The sequence below is a fragment of the Mirounga leonina genome, unplaced genomic scaffold (assembly GCF_011800145.1).
Source record: "Mirounga leonina isolate KUSES-001 unplaced genomic scaffold, KU_Mleo_1.0 Mir_115, whole genome shotgun sequence".
NCBI lineage: Eukaryota > Metazoa > Chordata > Mammalia > Carnivora > Phocidae > Mirounga > Mirounga leonina.
In genome coordinates, this window is record NW_023270268.1 from 52,157,784 (window position 1) to 52,172,916 (window position 15,133).

The window sequence follows — 15,133 nt, forward strand, 5'->3', positions numbered from 1 at the left end:
TACTTAATATGCTGTATTTCATGGACTATAATATTTCACCTTAAACATCTCTGAAATTGGGATGTATGCTTGACGTCATCTTATAATTCAAAGGAAACCAGTTGTTGGGAAAACCAAGCATGATGCTATAATAATGTGATGATGCTTGATGATGTAAGATATGCACAGACTTCTGTGTCATCATTTGTTTCTGGCATCACTGAACCTAACGTACCTTACTAGAGGTGGCGATTCAGAGATGGGGAAAATATAGGCCATCTTCCTCAAGGGTTGCATGGATGCATGGGGGAAACGGACAAAGGATCAGTGGTTCTGTGATGGTGATACGGTGTGATGAGCACTGTCCTAGAGCACTGGCTAATGGGGTTCAGAGGACCTAGAACACTTCAAAGATTCCCAGAGGAGATGGTCTTTGAGCTGTATTGTAAAGAGTGAGTAGGATGATTCACCTAAGCAGGGAAGGAGTGGGGAGAGAGTGAGGAGGGAAGGAGGTCCTGGAGCTAATCCTGAGTGAGCCTGCTGGTTAATGAAAATGGAGTGAAGGGGATGTAGGGGGAGTTTAGCTTCAAAGTTTTGATACGAGGCAGATTGGTGAAACCTTTTCATTCCATATAGAGCATGATTTTTTTTTTTTAAGATTTATCTATTTATTTTAGAAAGTGTGTGCCTAAGCGGGGGGAGGGGCAGAGGGAGAAGGAAAGAGAGACAGAGAAGTAGACTTCCCACTGAGCACAGAGCCTGACCTGGGGCTCCATCCCAGGACCCTGAGATCATGACCTGGGTCGAAACCAAGAGTTGGAGGCTTAACTGACTAAGACACCCAGGTGCCCCCATGTTCAACATGATCTTAATCCTGAAGGTGAATGAGGATTTTTGGAAGATTTTTCTGTTGGGGATTAAGGGAGGGTTTACGTTTCAGAAAGGTGACCCTAGGAGCAAAAGTAAGGAAATGAAATTGAGGTTGAGGGAACAAATCTGGAGTCCGGAGGATGTTTAATAGGTTGGAGCAGTGAGGCCCACGAGAGGTGATGGAATTTGAACCAAAGCAGTGGCAGGGAGATGGAAAAGACAAGTTCTAGTGAAGCTTGGGAGGTCGAACTGACCACGTGATTGTGACACGTGAGGTAGGGGAGAGGCTGGGATTGAGCATGACTCCCAGATTTCCGGCTTGAGTGGACGGGGGCACCATTTACCCAGAAAGAGCAGCCAGCTTGTAATGATGTGGAGTATGAACCCAAGGTGGAAATTACACTAAAGAAGTGTAGCCTACTCTTGCAAGAAACTAGGCTATAAAGGAAGAGAGAACATAAGGAGTCTCTAGCGGGTGTTCTTTTGATTGTGAGGTTAATGCTTTATAAAGGTCTTGTTGTTAATGTGTTTCTCTACTTGCAGAGTGGAACACTCTCAGACTCTGCAATTCTTTAATTTTCTTGAAGTGGCTCTTTTTGCTTTTTGTTCATGGTTTAACCACTATAAACATTCCCAGCTACAGCTTCCTGCAAGAATGTAAGTTCTGCTTCTCATCATGGATTTCTTCTTCTTCTTCTTTTTTTTTTTTAAGATTTTATTTATTTATTTGACAGAGACACAGCGAGAGAGGGAACACAAGCAGGGGGAGTGGGAGAGGGAGAAGCAGGCTTCCTGCTGAGCAGGGAGCCCGATGCGGGGCTCGATCCCAGGACCCCGGGATCATGACCTGAGCCGAAGGCAGACGCTTAACGACTGAGCCACCCAGGCACCCCTGGATTTCTTCTTAAGGCCATTACCTTTGAAGTTGTTTGATACATTAAAAAAAAAAAAACTTTCAACAAAACAAAAAGTTGAGAAACTGAAACACTAAGGAGATTTGGCTGGTTTATAAGAAAGTAAAAGATAATGAGAATACATAACTTTATAAGGTTAAGTTATGCTTCGTTGCAAACAACTCTGTGAAACATTTCCCTTTATTGTCTTTAAAATATGGGCTAAAAAGTGAGTATGCTTGCAGGTATTGTGTATTCTGGAATTGCTTTGAATTGGAGTTGGTGAATGTTGGAACAAATAAATCCCAGACAACTTGTGATTTAATTTTATAGGCACACATTCATAAATTGGATTTAGGCAGTAATTCCAGAAAAGCATACACAGGAGAATCATTTGCTCTGTGTTCATTTATTCTACAAAGATTTAGTGAGTACCCATATGTTGAAGTCTTTGCTAGATCCTTTGCTAGGAGGGGAAGTAAGAGGATTTAAATATTGCTGCTCATACTTGGTAGAAGGGGAGATGTTCCTTAGGGTGTGGATAATGGGCCAGAGAAGGGAAAGGGTGTTCTGATGCGTGGTCAGGGAAGGCTTCTTGGAAGAGGTGGCATTTGAGTTGTTTTCTAAGAGGCAGCTGTTTATTCTCTTTGACTAGTCTGTTTCATGTGACACCTTTGATTAATTACGCTCTTTCTTGAAACCGTTCCCTCATTTGATTTTCTAGCATTCTATTATCCAACACCACCCCCATCCCTGTGTTACCTGTCAAGACTTTTATGGTTCCCATATCTCCTAGGTCCTCTGTTCTTTCTCTTTCCTTCTTTCTCAAAGGTACCGTTTACATCTGCAGCTTTGAATATTTCCATGGACAGATACCCCTAAACTCAGAATTTGAGCCTAAGCGGTCTCTGAACCTCCATCCTGCATTTCCAGCTGAGGCTTCCCTAACTGCTCACATTTAACTTGTCTGAATCTGAACTCTCCCCTGCAATGCGCAGCCTCCCTCCCTCCCTCTCTTCCTTTTTCTTTCCCCTTTGACTGTTGAGTGGCTACTATGTGCTAGGTGCTAGTTTATCATTCTTTTGATTTCTCAGGCTTGGAGTCTCAGAGTCATTTTTGTTCTGTCTCCTTACCACTCATGTCTAAATAAGTATTTTATTTCTCTAAATTCTTTCTTACATGTTTTAAAATCTTTTTAGTTCTATTTATGCCCATTATCTGTATGCTTGGATCACTGCAGTGGTCTTCTGAATATGGATTGCCTTCTTCATTATCAGCATCACCATTGCTTTCTGAGTGTCTCCCATGTTCAGAATGTTGCTAGCATGCCATGTTCTATAGATTGGAAAATGGAGTAGTGGGGGAGAGAAAACAGACCTGGAATGAGAAAGGAGCCCATCCTCAACCCCAAGGTGATAAGCCAGTGGGAGAGTCAGACCAGTGTGGAGAAGGTTTTGGGGAAGGTATGAGTAGTAAACATGTGAGCGGTGGAAATCCACATGGTGTGGTAGGAGAGCTGGGAGTTGAAAAGTTCAGCTGGGACTGGACTGTGATAGGTATGGTATGCCTGCATGAGAAGTCTGGGCTTTGTCCTATAGAAGTGAGGGTATAGGGAGGGCATGGAGTGTCATATACGAAAAATGCTCTTTTAAAGAAAATGTGGAGGTGGTGTGTAGGCTGGCTTTGAAGGGAAGGAAGCCCCATTAGGAGACCTTATGCAAGTTGGCTGTGACAGTTTTGTTCCTTTTCTCTAATTCATTCAAAACACGGGGACTGCCAGGTTAAGTTTCTGGGTCACAGCTTTGATTGTATCACTCTCCTGCTTAAATGCCCTCAGAGATTCCCCGTGCCTCGAGTGGTTCTTTTGCTGGCTCTGGGGTGGCCTTTGTAATCACACTTTGGCCCACCTTTCCAGCATTATCTCCTCCTCCTCCTCCCCTTCAAGAACCACCCATTGGCTCTCACATTCCATTTTCTCGAACACTACTGGGGAAATTGTGCTAATTGAAATTTCACCAGTCTTCATGCTCCTGCTGCCTTTCATGGTCATCTCAGCCAGTAGTAGTAATCTCACCCCTGTTCTTCCCTAATATGTACTACTACCTGTACTATTCGTTTTTGGTTAATCAACAACTGGCGTGATTTCTTCTGTAGCCGCTGAAGCTGTTTAGTTAATGTTCACATTGTTGTTTGTACGTTTCTGTTTTGTTTCTCCAATAGTCTGTAATGTCCTTAAGGGCTGGCATCGTGCTTAACATTTTTGTAGGTGGCTACAGCCATGATATTGGCATCTGCTATTGCCCCAGTCATGCTGTTTTGAACATGGTAATATTTGCTAACGGAAGTTTTGTTTTAGCCTGTTCCAAACAGCCAGGCAGATTTTGCAAGCTTCTTGGGGCCCAGGGCGATAACATATTTGAGGATCCCAGCTTTTATCAAGGTGGTGGGCATTGGATGACTAGATCCAGAAAGAACTTTTGTTTCTTCTAGTCTTCTTGCCCCTTCTATGGGTGAGTTTTCAGTGACCACAGAGGAGTCAGGAACATCCCCTTGACTTATGTTGGGCAGGGGGTCCCAGCAACCCTTACAAGTGGGTCTTTTTTTCAAAGGGAGTAGTCTAGTTTGATTCTTGTCTTGAGATAATTGTCCCTGAAAACAAGGATGTGATGTCAACTAAGTTAAACTTTTTTGATCTCAACTATACAGAACTAAGTTAAAAATGGATGCTTATAAAATGGATGCTGTTAAGTAGGTCAGAAAACTCTGCAGAAGCAAAATTAACATTATATAGATCAGAGAAATAATTGCAAGCACTTAAGTTAACAAAGCCTAAAGGCTGGAAAACTTTGATCAGGGGTGTTAAAGCACTTGCTTTTTAGGTAAAGGTGATGTATCCTGAGGATTCTAGATTAGTTTTCTTCCCTCCTCCAGGGTTGGCAGTCTGGTGTGCATTCGAGGTAAGGGCTAAGGGGACATATGGGATGGCATTATGTTTTTATTGAGGAACCTAGTGCACCATTTTTCCAGTAATGTAAACCATATTAATTTGTAAGGGGTGATAATTGGGACTTTTGGATATCTGACTCTTCCCTGTTTGCTATGCAAAGAAAGGGACAAAAATGAATAAGCAAGAGAGCTGAGAGAATATTGAAAAGAGCAAACAGTTTTAAATTCTCTTAGCTGCTATAGAGGCACTTAATGTGGAAACAGCTGACCTGCTAATTAGAAAACATCTTTGCCTGTTCATTAAATTAATTATCCTAAGGAATTCTGCTAGGCAATACTTTGTCTAGTTCTAATTATTTTGTGCCCTTGAAAGCAATAAACTGCACTTTTAGAATAAAATTTTATAATTTAGACATATACATGGCTTACTCAGACACTTCCTGTAATTAGAGTGGGGTAGTAATGAGGGGTTACACTTTGGTTTTTATTAAAAAGGCTTATCCATTTCTTCATAGGGCGATTGTAATGAATTATTAAAAAATGTATGTTTAGATCTGAGAACTCCTTGGAGATCATTATTGTTCAAATATGAGAGGTTTTTAAGGTTATCTTTTTGGATTACAGTGGATCTTATTATTATTTTTTTAAGAATGAACATCATACTATGATTAAAGACAGTGGTAAAACTTTTCTGTCATAAACTGACAATATGTTCAAATAATAATAAGGTGAATCGTCATTCATGCAGTCACTTTTTCCCGCAGAGCTTTTTTCTAAGCTTAATCAGAACCTTGGTTAAGAAGTATAGTAAAAGAACACATACTGTATACCCAGTGCGCATGAGCGCAACTATATAGGTGAGCTGACCTAAAATGATGAGCTGGTGCTGTCGAGGAGAACTTGGCTGGCACTTGACCAATGTTTGGGTTGGGCCATATGCTTCCATCTTAGGAGTGTGTGCTTCAGCGGCCAGTGCTTGGTTTCTTTTTTTTTTTTTTTAAGATTTTATTTATTTATTTGACAGAGAGAGACACAGCGAGAGAGGGAACACAAGCAGGGGGAGTGGGAGAGGGAGAAGCAGGCTCCCCGCAGAGCAGGGAGCCCGATGCGGGGCTTGATCCCAGGACCCTGGGATCATGACCTGAGCTGAAGGCAGTCGCTTAACCAACTGAGCCACCCAGGCACCCCAGTGCTTGGTTTCAAAGTGCTTCCATCCAGCACGATGATCTGGGCATTCTCCGGCTGGGTGACCTTGGACAAGTTACTTAAAGTTCTGTGTTTCCATTTCCTCATCTGTAAATGGGGCTAACGGTAGTTCCCACCTCCAAGGGCTGTTGTGAAGATTAAATGAGTTATTCCATGTAAAGGGCTCTTGCATAGTAAGGCCTTTATTCACTTATCCATGCATCCGTTCATTACTTATTCATTCCACTCTTGTCCATTGTACACTCACTGTGTGCTGGGCCCTGCTGCGGAGGCTGGCCTTAGGGGATAGCAGTCAGAGAATGAGGTCCCTGTCCTATTGGAACCTAAATTCTAGGGGGAAGAGACAGACTATGTGAGTAAACAAATTAACAAGGTCAGATACTAATTAGTACTAAAAAGATAATAGGGAAATAGTGACTGGGTTATGGGGAGAGAGGTCAATGTTAACTAGGGTGGGTAGGAGCTTCTGAGGAGGTGACGTTCAAGCTGAGGCCTGAGTGATAGATAAATGTCAGCTCTGATTTTTTTTTTTTTTTAAGATTTTATTTATTTATTTGACAGAGAGAGACGCAGCGAGAGAGGGAATACAGCAGGGGGAGTAGGAGAGGGAGAAGCAGGCTTCCCGCCGAGCAGGAAGCCCAATGCGGGGCTCGATCCCAGGACCTGGAATCACGACCTGAGCTGAAGGCAGACGCTTAATGACTGAGCCACCATCCAAAAAACAAATCTGAGCCATGAAGCCAGGTGCAACTTCTTCCATATTTCCATCTCTGCCTTTTGGAAGCAGATCCAGTAGGCAGATCCGTGGAGCTGAGGAAACTGTGTGTGGAGCCTGCACATTTCTGTCACACTGGGAGGTCAGTGGGTTGGTCAGCCAATCACCATGGAGCCTACAGGAATGAAAAGAAATTGATTTCTAGGGTTTGACATTCAGAAAGACAAGCTAATACAGGGCAAGAGAGAAAGGTTTAAGATAGGTAAACTGGGATAAATTGTTGACTATAAGCTATAACACAGAGTTTATTCACAACAAAAGGAACAGAGACCTCATTCACTCTGTCAGTCAACAAACATTTATTGAGCATCTATTGGGTCTGGCACTAGGGATACAAACATGAATAAAATACAGCTCTTGTCCTCCAGGATTTCAGTATGGTGGGGAAGACAGAAACCAATATAGCTAATTGGAACAATGTGAAGAATGGTCAACAAAATGCTGGGAAGACCAGCAGGATACAGCAGTTCTCTGCTAAGGAAGTCGAATGAAGGCTCTTTAATGAGGTGCTATTTGAGCTGCTTGGGAAAAGAACAGAGGAGCTTGGTAGGCAAAGAAGGGTGAGGGGCCTTCCCGTGGGGGTGGGGGAGGCAGCCCACAAAAGGGAATGGAGCTTAAGGGCTGGCATGTCCTGGGATGGCAGGGGAGCCGGCATGGGGGCTGCCACCAGAGGAGAATGGCTGTTCTTCAGCAGGATGGTGATGGGATAGGTTGTGTTTGAGGAAGATACCCAGTAGCAGCCCAGCACTGGGCCTGGAGTGGTCAGACTGTAAGGGAGCTGTAGTGGTGCATGCAGGTAGGGACGCTCAGTTCCCCAAGTGAGGCTGTGCAGGGTGGATGGAGGGGAGGGACCTGTCCCCGGAAATGCTGCTGAGGCAGGAATGACAGGACTGAGTGGACATGGGGCATGCACCAGAGGAGGAGTGTCCCTGAGACAGGATGAGGAGGTGGTGAGGCCAGTGCCTGAGCCGAAACCTGAAGCTTGAAGGTTGGGCCTGATGTTCTGAGGTTGGGGGACGATGTCTCTGTGCTGCAGCTTGCCAAAGGGCTCGCCACCTTGTTAACTGGCTTTAAAATCTACTTGACTAAGGAGAGCAAAGCTTTTTGGCTGGGTGAGTCAAAAGAACATAGTTTTCTCTCATTTTGTTCCCTGTAATCTTTCATGTGGGGGGTTGGCAAATGCTTAGTTATTTCCAGCAAAGCTGCCTTCCCTTCTGCTTGGTGTGGGCTCTCAGAGGGAAGCCAAAGAGGGGAACCAGCCGGGCTTAGTGCAGGCTCGGCCAGCCAGTTCACACTGTGATCTTATTTAATCCTCAGAACAACCTTATGGAGGAAACTTCATTAGCTCCTGTTTACTGCTGAGGAAATTGAGAGAGAAGACACCCATATGGGGCTCACTAGGCCCTCTAATCTAGTATGCTTGTTTCTGATGTGGATGGTGGGTTTCTGCTCCCTCAGAGCACCTTGTGGTGTGGTGGAAAGTGCTCAGATCTAGCTGCCAGGGACCACTAGCACAGTTTGAACTAAACCACCTTGTCTCTCGGAGCCATGCTCTCCTCAGCTATAAAATGGGACAGTCTCTCTGGTGAGGTTGCTGTGAGAATTAGCTAGAAGAAAAGCACACAGGCCCCACCGGCCTGCCCCAGGGGAGAGACTCAACACATTTTAGTTCTCTTCCCACGCCTTCCTCCCTCTTTTCCTAGAGACCGTTGAGCTCTTTTGTTTGTGTGGGAGGATGCGAGGGCAAGAGTGCCTTTCATACGCCATAACTGGAGAAAGTCCCTTTTCTTCATGGCTCTTACCTTCTGCTATGGTCTGAATTGTGTCCCCTACAGATTCATGTGTTGAACCCTTAACCCCTAATGTGACTGCAGTAGGAGTGAAGAAGTAATTAAGGTTAGATGAAGTCATAAGAGTGGGACCTTAATTCTGTAGGATTAGTGTCTTTGTAATGAAGGACAGCAGAGAGCTGGCTTTATGTGAGGACATAGTGAGACGGTGGCCTACAGGCCAGGAAGAGCGCTCTCATCAGGAACCAAACCCTGCAGTTCTCGATCTTACACTTCCCAGTTTCCAGAGCCCTGGCAGTGTTGACCACCCCTTCCTCCTTGAAGTCTCTCTTCTCTGGCTTCTGTCACCCTTTGGCTTTTCTCCTGCCTCCCTAGAACTCCTAACTCTGCCCATTCACTGGGATGCAGAACTGAAGGGCCATGTAGCTATTCATAGAATAAAGGAAAAGAGTGGAAGAGAGGCAGTCTGGGGTTTTACAATTGATGAGAACTTAGAAAGCATCTGCCATGATGAATGGGATTCTAAGGAGAAGCCCACACTTCTAGAAATTGTGTACTGCATAATGCAGTTCCCCCTCTTTGTCATCATTTCCCCAAGAGCTTTCAAAAAGACTGACACAATTTAGGGATGGAATTAGTTTCTTTTAAATGGGCTCAGTGGGAAGATGAGCCTCAGGGAAAAAATGAAGCCGGTGTCCCCAATGTGTAGTTAAATGGGTATGACAGCTTCTGACCTTGAGCCCAGGGTTCTTCCCACTGTGAGTCTCCAAGAGCCTGGGTCTGTTTCCGGCCCCCTGTGAACAGAGGCCTCAGCAAGCCCTCCCAGGAGCAGTAGTGATCTCTGGGTACCACACTGGACATCTTCCAAAGGGGATGGGGAAGTCTTTTTCATCTTAATGGTCTAAAATAGTTATCACCACCCAGGGAAAAGACACACCTAAGATGAAAGAACTGTTTTCTCTCCTTTAACAAGTGTTTATAAGATACATATTTCAAGAGTTCAGAAAAGGGAAAAGTTTTGAATAAATTTGAGTAACAACAAAATGTTACTACCTTTCAATTGTGGAGGAAAGGTTGTTGAATGAGAAAATCTTTAAAAAAGATTCTGGGCCAAAAGACTGGGCATTGCTCATTTTCATTTTAAAATGCCACTATTGTATTATACATGTTTAGTCTATGAATTGATTTTAATATTTAATATTTAATATATCTGAGGACTTCTCTTGCTTAAACAGATGAAGCTATTTAATGGAGTCTCATGAATACCTTCAGACAGTAAAAGTTCATTTTTACAAGTTATTCTGCAAAACTGTTGATTAATATGTGTATTTCTTAATTTCCAAAGATGAATTAGGGATTTATTATTCATACCACAATGTAATTATTTGATTTTTCAACAAGTTTTTTAAAAATGAGGCCCCAGGGGCGCCTGGGTGGCTCAACTGGTTAAGCGACTGCCTTCGGCTCAGGTCTCCCTGCTCCCCCTGCTTGTGTTCCCTCTCTCGCTGTATCTCTCTCTGTGAAATAAATAAATAAAATCTTTAAAAAAATGAGGCCCCCAGGTACATTTAATGAGGTGGTGGATTAAAGTAGGTGGTGGTTTACTTTGAATTACTTTTCCTGTGTTTCAAATTCACTAGATAACTTGGTGTTATTTGGCCAGCAGACCAGTGGGTGGCGATGAAGACCAACGGGTTACAATGCACCCCCCCCCACCCCCCTCCCCGGAGGAAGTAGGAACTGGGGTCGGGCTCAGGTCCAGGAATAGCAGCTGTGGATGAGGTATAATTCACTGAGGACATACAGGAAACCCCACCAATCAAACTACCTCTCATTTGTCTTAATGTCTACAGTTACTGTGCTCGGTTCACACAATGAAATGGAGATACAGTCAGCCAAAAGCAGCCTGTTATTGTGATTGATTTTTAAAAAAGGTCTTATGAGACAGGCACTGTGGCAGACGTTATTTCCCCCATTTTATAGATGAGTGAACCGAGGTTCAGAGAGGTTCAGTGGAAGTCATATCTGTGATGATTTGGGCAAAGTCTGGACTTCTTTTACAAAGTAGAGACTCAGCTCATTCCCACATTTCCAGGAAATGTTTTCTTACTACTCCCCCCATCCCCCCCCATCATACAATAAAGAAAGAGGACACAGAAATAAAAGAACGGTTCATCCCTGAAGTAACTTTATGTAGTGCCTTTGTTATAGATGACAGACCCCTAGTTTAAAAAGCATGATCTGGAAAGAATGGTAAAGAGAGAACAGAATAAATAGAATTTTTTAAAAAAACCTATCAAGAATGAGACCTACATAGCAACTCTCTGTCCAGTTTTAAACTGTACCTGAGTCTTAAGATAAAAGGCACTGACATTAGCTTTTTAAGGATTTTATACTATATTTTTACACTGTAAGCTTACCCCTGCTATGTTCCTGGATTCCTCTTACATATTTCAATTGTCCCAAAATATTGGAGTCCAAGGGCTTTTTTTTTCCCCCCTCAAGGAAAGCAAATTGGATCCTTTAAATAATTTAGAGGACTGTCTAGAGACAGTGAGTACTTAATTTCAGCAATTAATTCATATAGCAGCTTGCACATTGTTGTTTTCTGTTGACAAGGATCTGACATAATTGGCAGCTTCAAATTAGTGTAAACATGGGGAGTGATCGGGAAACACTGTTCTGACATTGTACTGTCGTAACAGACTAGGTGGTTGCTCTGAAAGCCAAGTTACTTTGTCTAGAAAAATAATCACTACTAAAAAAATAATTTTTTTTTACTCCATCTGTACAATTGTGTGATCCCCTCAAACTGACTTTGAAATTGGAATTTTTAACATTAATGATGCAGGAAAAATCACTGTAGCTATATTGTCCTATGGTTGTAGAAGTTCATTGTTGCCTTTGGGCTCACAAGCTTGAAAGGGGATCTTTATGAAACTTTTTCCTCTTCCTTTCATTTGGCATCAAAGATCTTTAAATGGACCACCACTTACTTTAATCCACCTGTGTTCTGTGTCAAGAAATGTAGAAACCTGGTTTGGTTTGGGGCAAGAGTGGAGATCGGTAGCAGAGCCTGGGGCTCTAGGACTGGTGGTAAAGTTGCCCAAGGCATCTGCAGAGTGGAGGGCTTGTGTCCCAGGACCCCTCCTTCCATCCACTCTTACCCTCAGGCAGCAAGTTCCCCTCACAGCCTGCCCCTAAAATGCTGCTTAAATCAGTAACATGCTGACAGGCTGTCCATCACTGGAGCCTTTCCCGTTGCTAGGGTGTTGCTAAGGTGGGGGGCTCTGGACACTCAGCACATGGGGGAGGTGGGAGATTGCTGTTGTCTTAGCTTGAGTTTCCCAGAAAGCAGAGCTGAGGTTTAGTGTGCAACCATTTTATTAGGGAGTACAGTCCCAGGGAGCAGAAGGGAGGGACAAAGGGGAATAACCTGGTGAATGAGGGAGAACTAATAGGAGGACTCAAAGGTGGGTTATTGAGTTGGCCCTCACAAAAAGCAACTTGGTGTTCAATCCCAAGAGACTGTCCTCTTGAATCAGCTGCATCCCAGGAAGGTTCTCCCAGGGCCAGAAGAAAGGAGGCATTTGTCCACCAGTTTTTCTCTCCCACTGACCAGGCATGTCCTGTGAGTAGAGAAGAACATCAGAAAGAGGAAACACACTGAAAAAAAGGCATTTTGGCACCAAACCCCATTTTTCTTTTGCCCTATAAGGTGTTACCCTCTTCCTTTACATGCACTTCAGGGTTGCTTTTGCATGGGAGATGAGGGTCTCTTGCTGTATCTGATCCCCTGTTTGTGTCAAGTCATTCTTCGTTTTTTCTTGCTCATTTTTCTCTATTGAGTTGTCTTGTTTTTGTTGTTACTGATTTTTAGGAGTTATTTATATATTTTGGAGAAGTCTTTTCAGTTATTCATGTTATAAATTTTTTTTTTTTTACTCTGTGGCTTTGCTGGCTTAATGACATGTATATATGTGTGTATATATGTATGTATGTATATATTATATGTATTTTTTAAAGAATAGAAGTTCTCAATTTTAACATAGTTGATCAATTTTTCTTTTATGGCTTGTGCTTTTTTTTATCTGGTTTAAAAGTCTTTCTTGGGGCGACTAGGTGGCTCAGGTGGTTAAGCGTCTGCCTTCAGCTCAGGTCATGATCCCAGGGTCCTGGGATTGAGCCCCACATTGGGCTCCCTGCTCAGTGGGGAGTCTGCTTCTCCCTCTTCCTCTCCCTCTGCCCCTCCCTACTGCTTGTGCACTTTCTCTCTCTCTCAAATAAATAAATAAAATCTTAAAATAATCTTCCTCTGTCTTGAGGTCATAAAGATATTCTCCTATATTACATATGAAAGCTTTTCCCATTTAGGTCTAAGTGATTTTGTCCTACTAATGGGTTTAATGTTTGTATGTGTGTGTACGTGTGTGTGTATGAGAAATGCAGAACAACATTAGATTAGATGCTTTTTGGAGAGTGGAGAGCAGGGGGCATTGGAAATAAGTTAGGAGGCATTTGCTCTAGCTTAAGTGGAACAAGATGGTAGCTTTAACTTGAGTGGTAAGGGTGGCAACAGACAAATGATGGATTCAGCTGATATTTAGGAGGTAAATGAACATGTCCTGGTGATGATTGAATATGGGGGTGAGGGAGGGGTTAAGGACTACCTCAGTGACTTTACTTTCTGTTGCTACCAACCGATGCTTTCATCCTTTTGTCTATTATTTCTCTGTTTTATTGCTTCTCTCTATTCAGTTTCTGCTTCTTCCTTTCTTCTTCTGACTCAGCTTTCCCTCTGGGCATCCTTTGGCTTCTACTACTATTGCAGATGGCTAACTGCACACAGAGCCAAAGAAATGTTCCCAAGAGACTCTGATTGACCCAGGTATTCACCATTATTTAGAAAGAGAAGAAGACTCACTTATGAGAATGGATTTTCTTTTTCACCAAACCCCATTTTTCTTTAATAATGTCTAAATTATGAACTTGCTTTCTAAAACACATACTTATAATAGAAACTTCTCATGACTCTAAAACAGTTGTGGATAACAAATATGATATTTGTAGCTGGCCTCCAACACAGAGAGTTTCATTTATTAATAGTATGCCTGTCGGAGCTTTGACTCTGAGATTTTGTTCATACATAAACCATAAATTTAAGTTGACAGTCCTATTAATGATGGAATGCAGTTATGTATGTTTATGGTAAAAGAACAAAGTGGATATTTTTTGAACCTTATTATATGCAAGACAGATTAAAAACAGTAGTCATAGAGAATGAAAACAGGCCTTGATGTCATGTTCAGTAAAACATGTCAGAGGTGAGGTCTCAGAAAGCACTACAGTGAAATACGAGGGGAAGGTGTTGGAGTTGCAAGGGGTTTCATTTAAACATGAGGCTCCTGTATTAATATTTTCATTGATTTATTTTCATGCCAATATGTTCTGACATAAATATGGTGATCTATAATGTATCGACCATAAAAGTCAACATTTTTAAAGCTGACTCAGGGAAATAAAACCTGATTGTTAGTGCTGATATATACGGTATGTTACCCTGTTGAAAAATTAACCTCTCCTGTTCTGCTCTCGATTGAGCTAAATAAGAGAGATACATTTCAACACTGCTGACCTTTTGTGTATGTTTTGCTTCATGGCCAAAGTTTAGTTTGCAATGGGACCGGTGTGTGGTGTGAAGTAAAGAGCAATGCATATTCAACATTCTTCAGAAAAGAGTTTGACAAGAATGAAAGCTGATTTAATCAGCAAAAATCTTTTCCTTTTAGAGGATCAAAAGGCCTGGGAAACTCTCTGGGTTAGATGCTGTGGAGCCCATAACTTGTATTTTCAGTAAACTGTGAGAGCAGTGCGAGGCCCCAAGACATAGAGGACACTGGGGATGTGTTGGCCACAGGTGACCACAGAGGAGAGACTCAGTCTGGAATGCCAGAGGTAGGGGCACATCCTCGTGGTCTGCACAAGCCAACCACAACAGTGATAGGGCCTTCAATGAAATGATTCTACAAAATGAAGATTGAGCCAAAGAGAGTTTAATTTAGCAGTACTGGAGAGTATGCTAGTAAGACCCAACTGGATTTGGATAACTTCTTCTTCCACTAAGTTGCAGAATAGAATAAATTTGCTGAAAATAAGAAAGTACCAAGATTTTTATTTTTTTATTTTTTATTTTTTATTTTTTTTAGTACCAAGATTTTTAGAGCCAGAGGGGCCCCTGGGTGCCAGGCAGATATAATCACTTGATAGATGAGGAAACTATCAAGTGGGCAATTTGTCCAAGGTCAGGTAGATGGTTAGTGGCTGAGCTGTGTCTGGATTCCAGACCTCCTGATTCTCTGTCCAGGGCCCTTTCTGCTCCATTTTATCATTTAGGAGCCATGACTAATAATGCACGTGCAGGGAGGACATTCCACAGGACCACTTGAATCTGGTTTCCAACCTACCACTGTACTGCAACTGATCTTGTCAAGGTTCTCACTGGCCTCCATGTTGCCAAATCTTATGGGAACTTCTGACTCCATTTAAATCTCTAATCAGCATATGTTGCATTCACTGAAACAGTTTTCTCTTGCTTTCTCCACTAGTTAGGATTTCATTGCTGGTGAGGGAAACCCATGCCAAAGGTGACCAAGTAAAACCATAATTTATTGCTT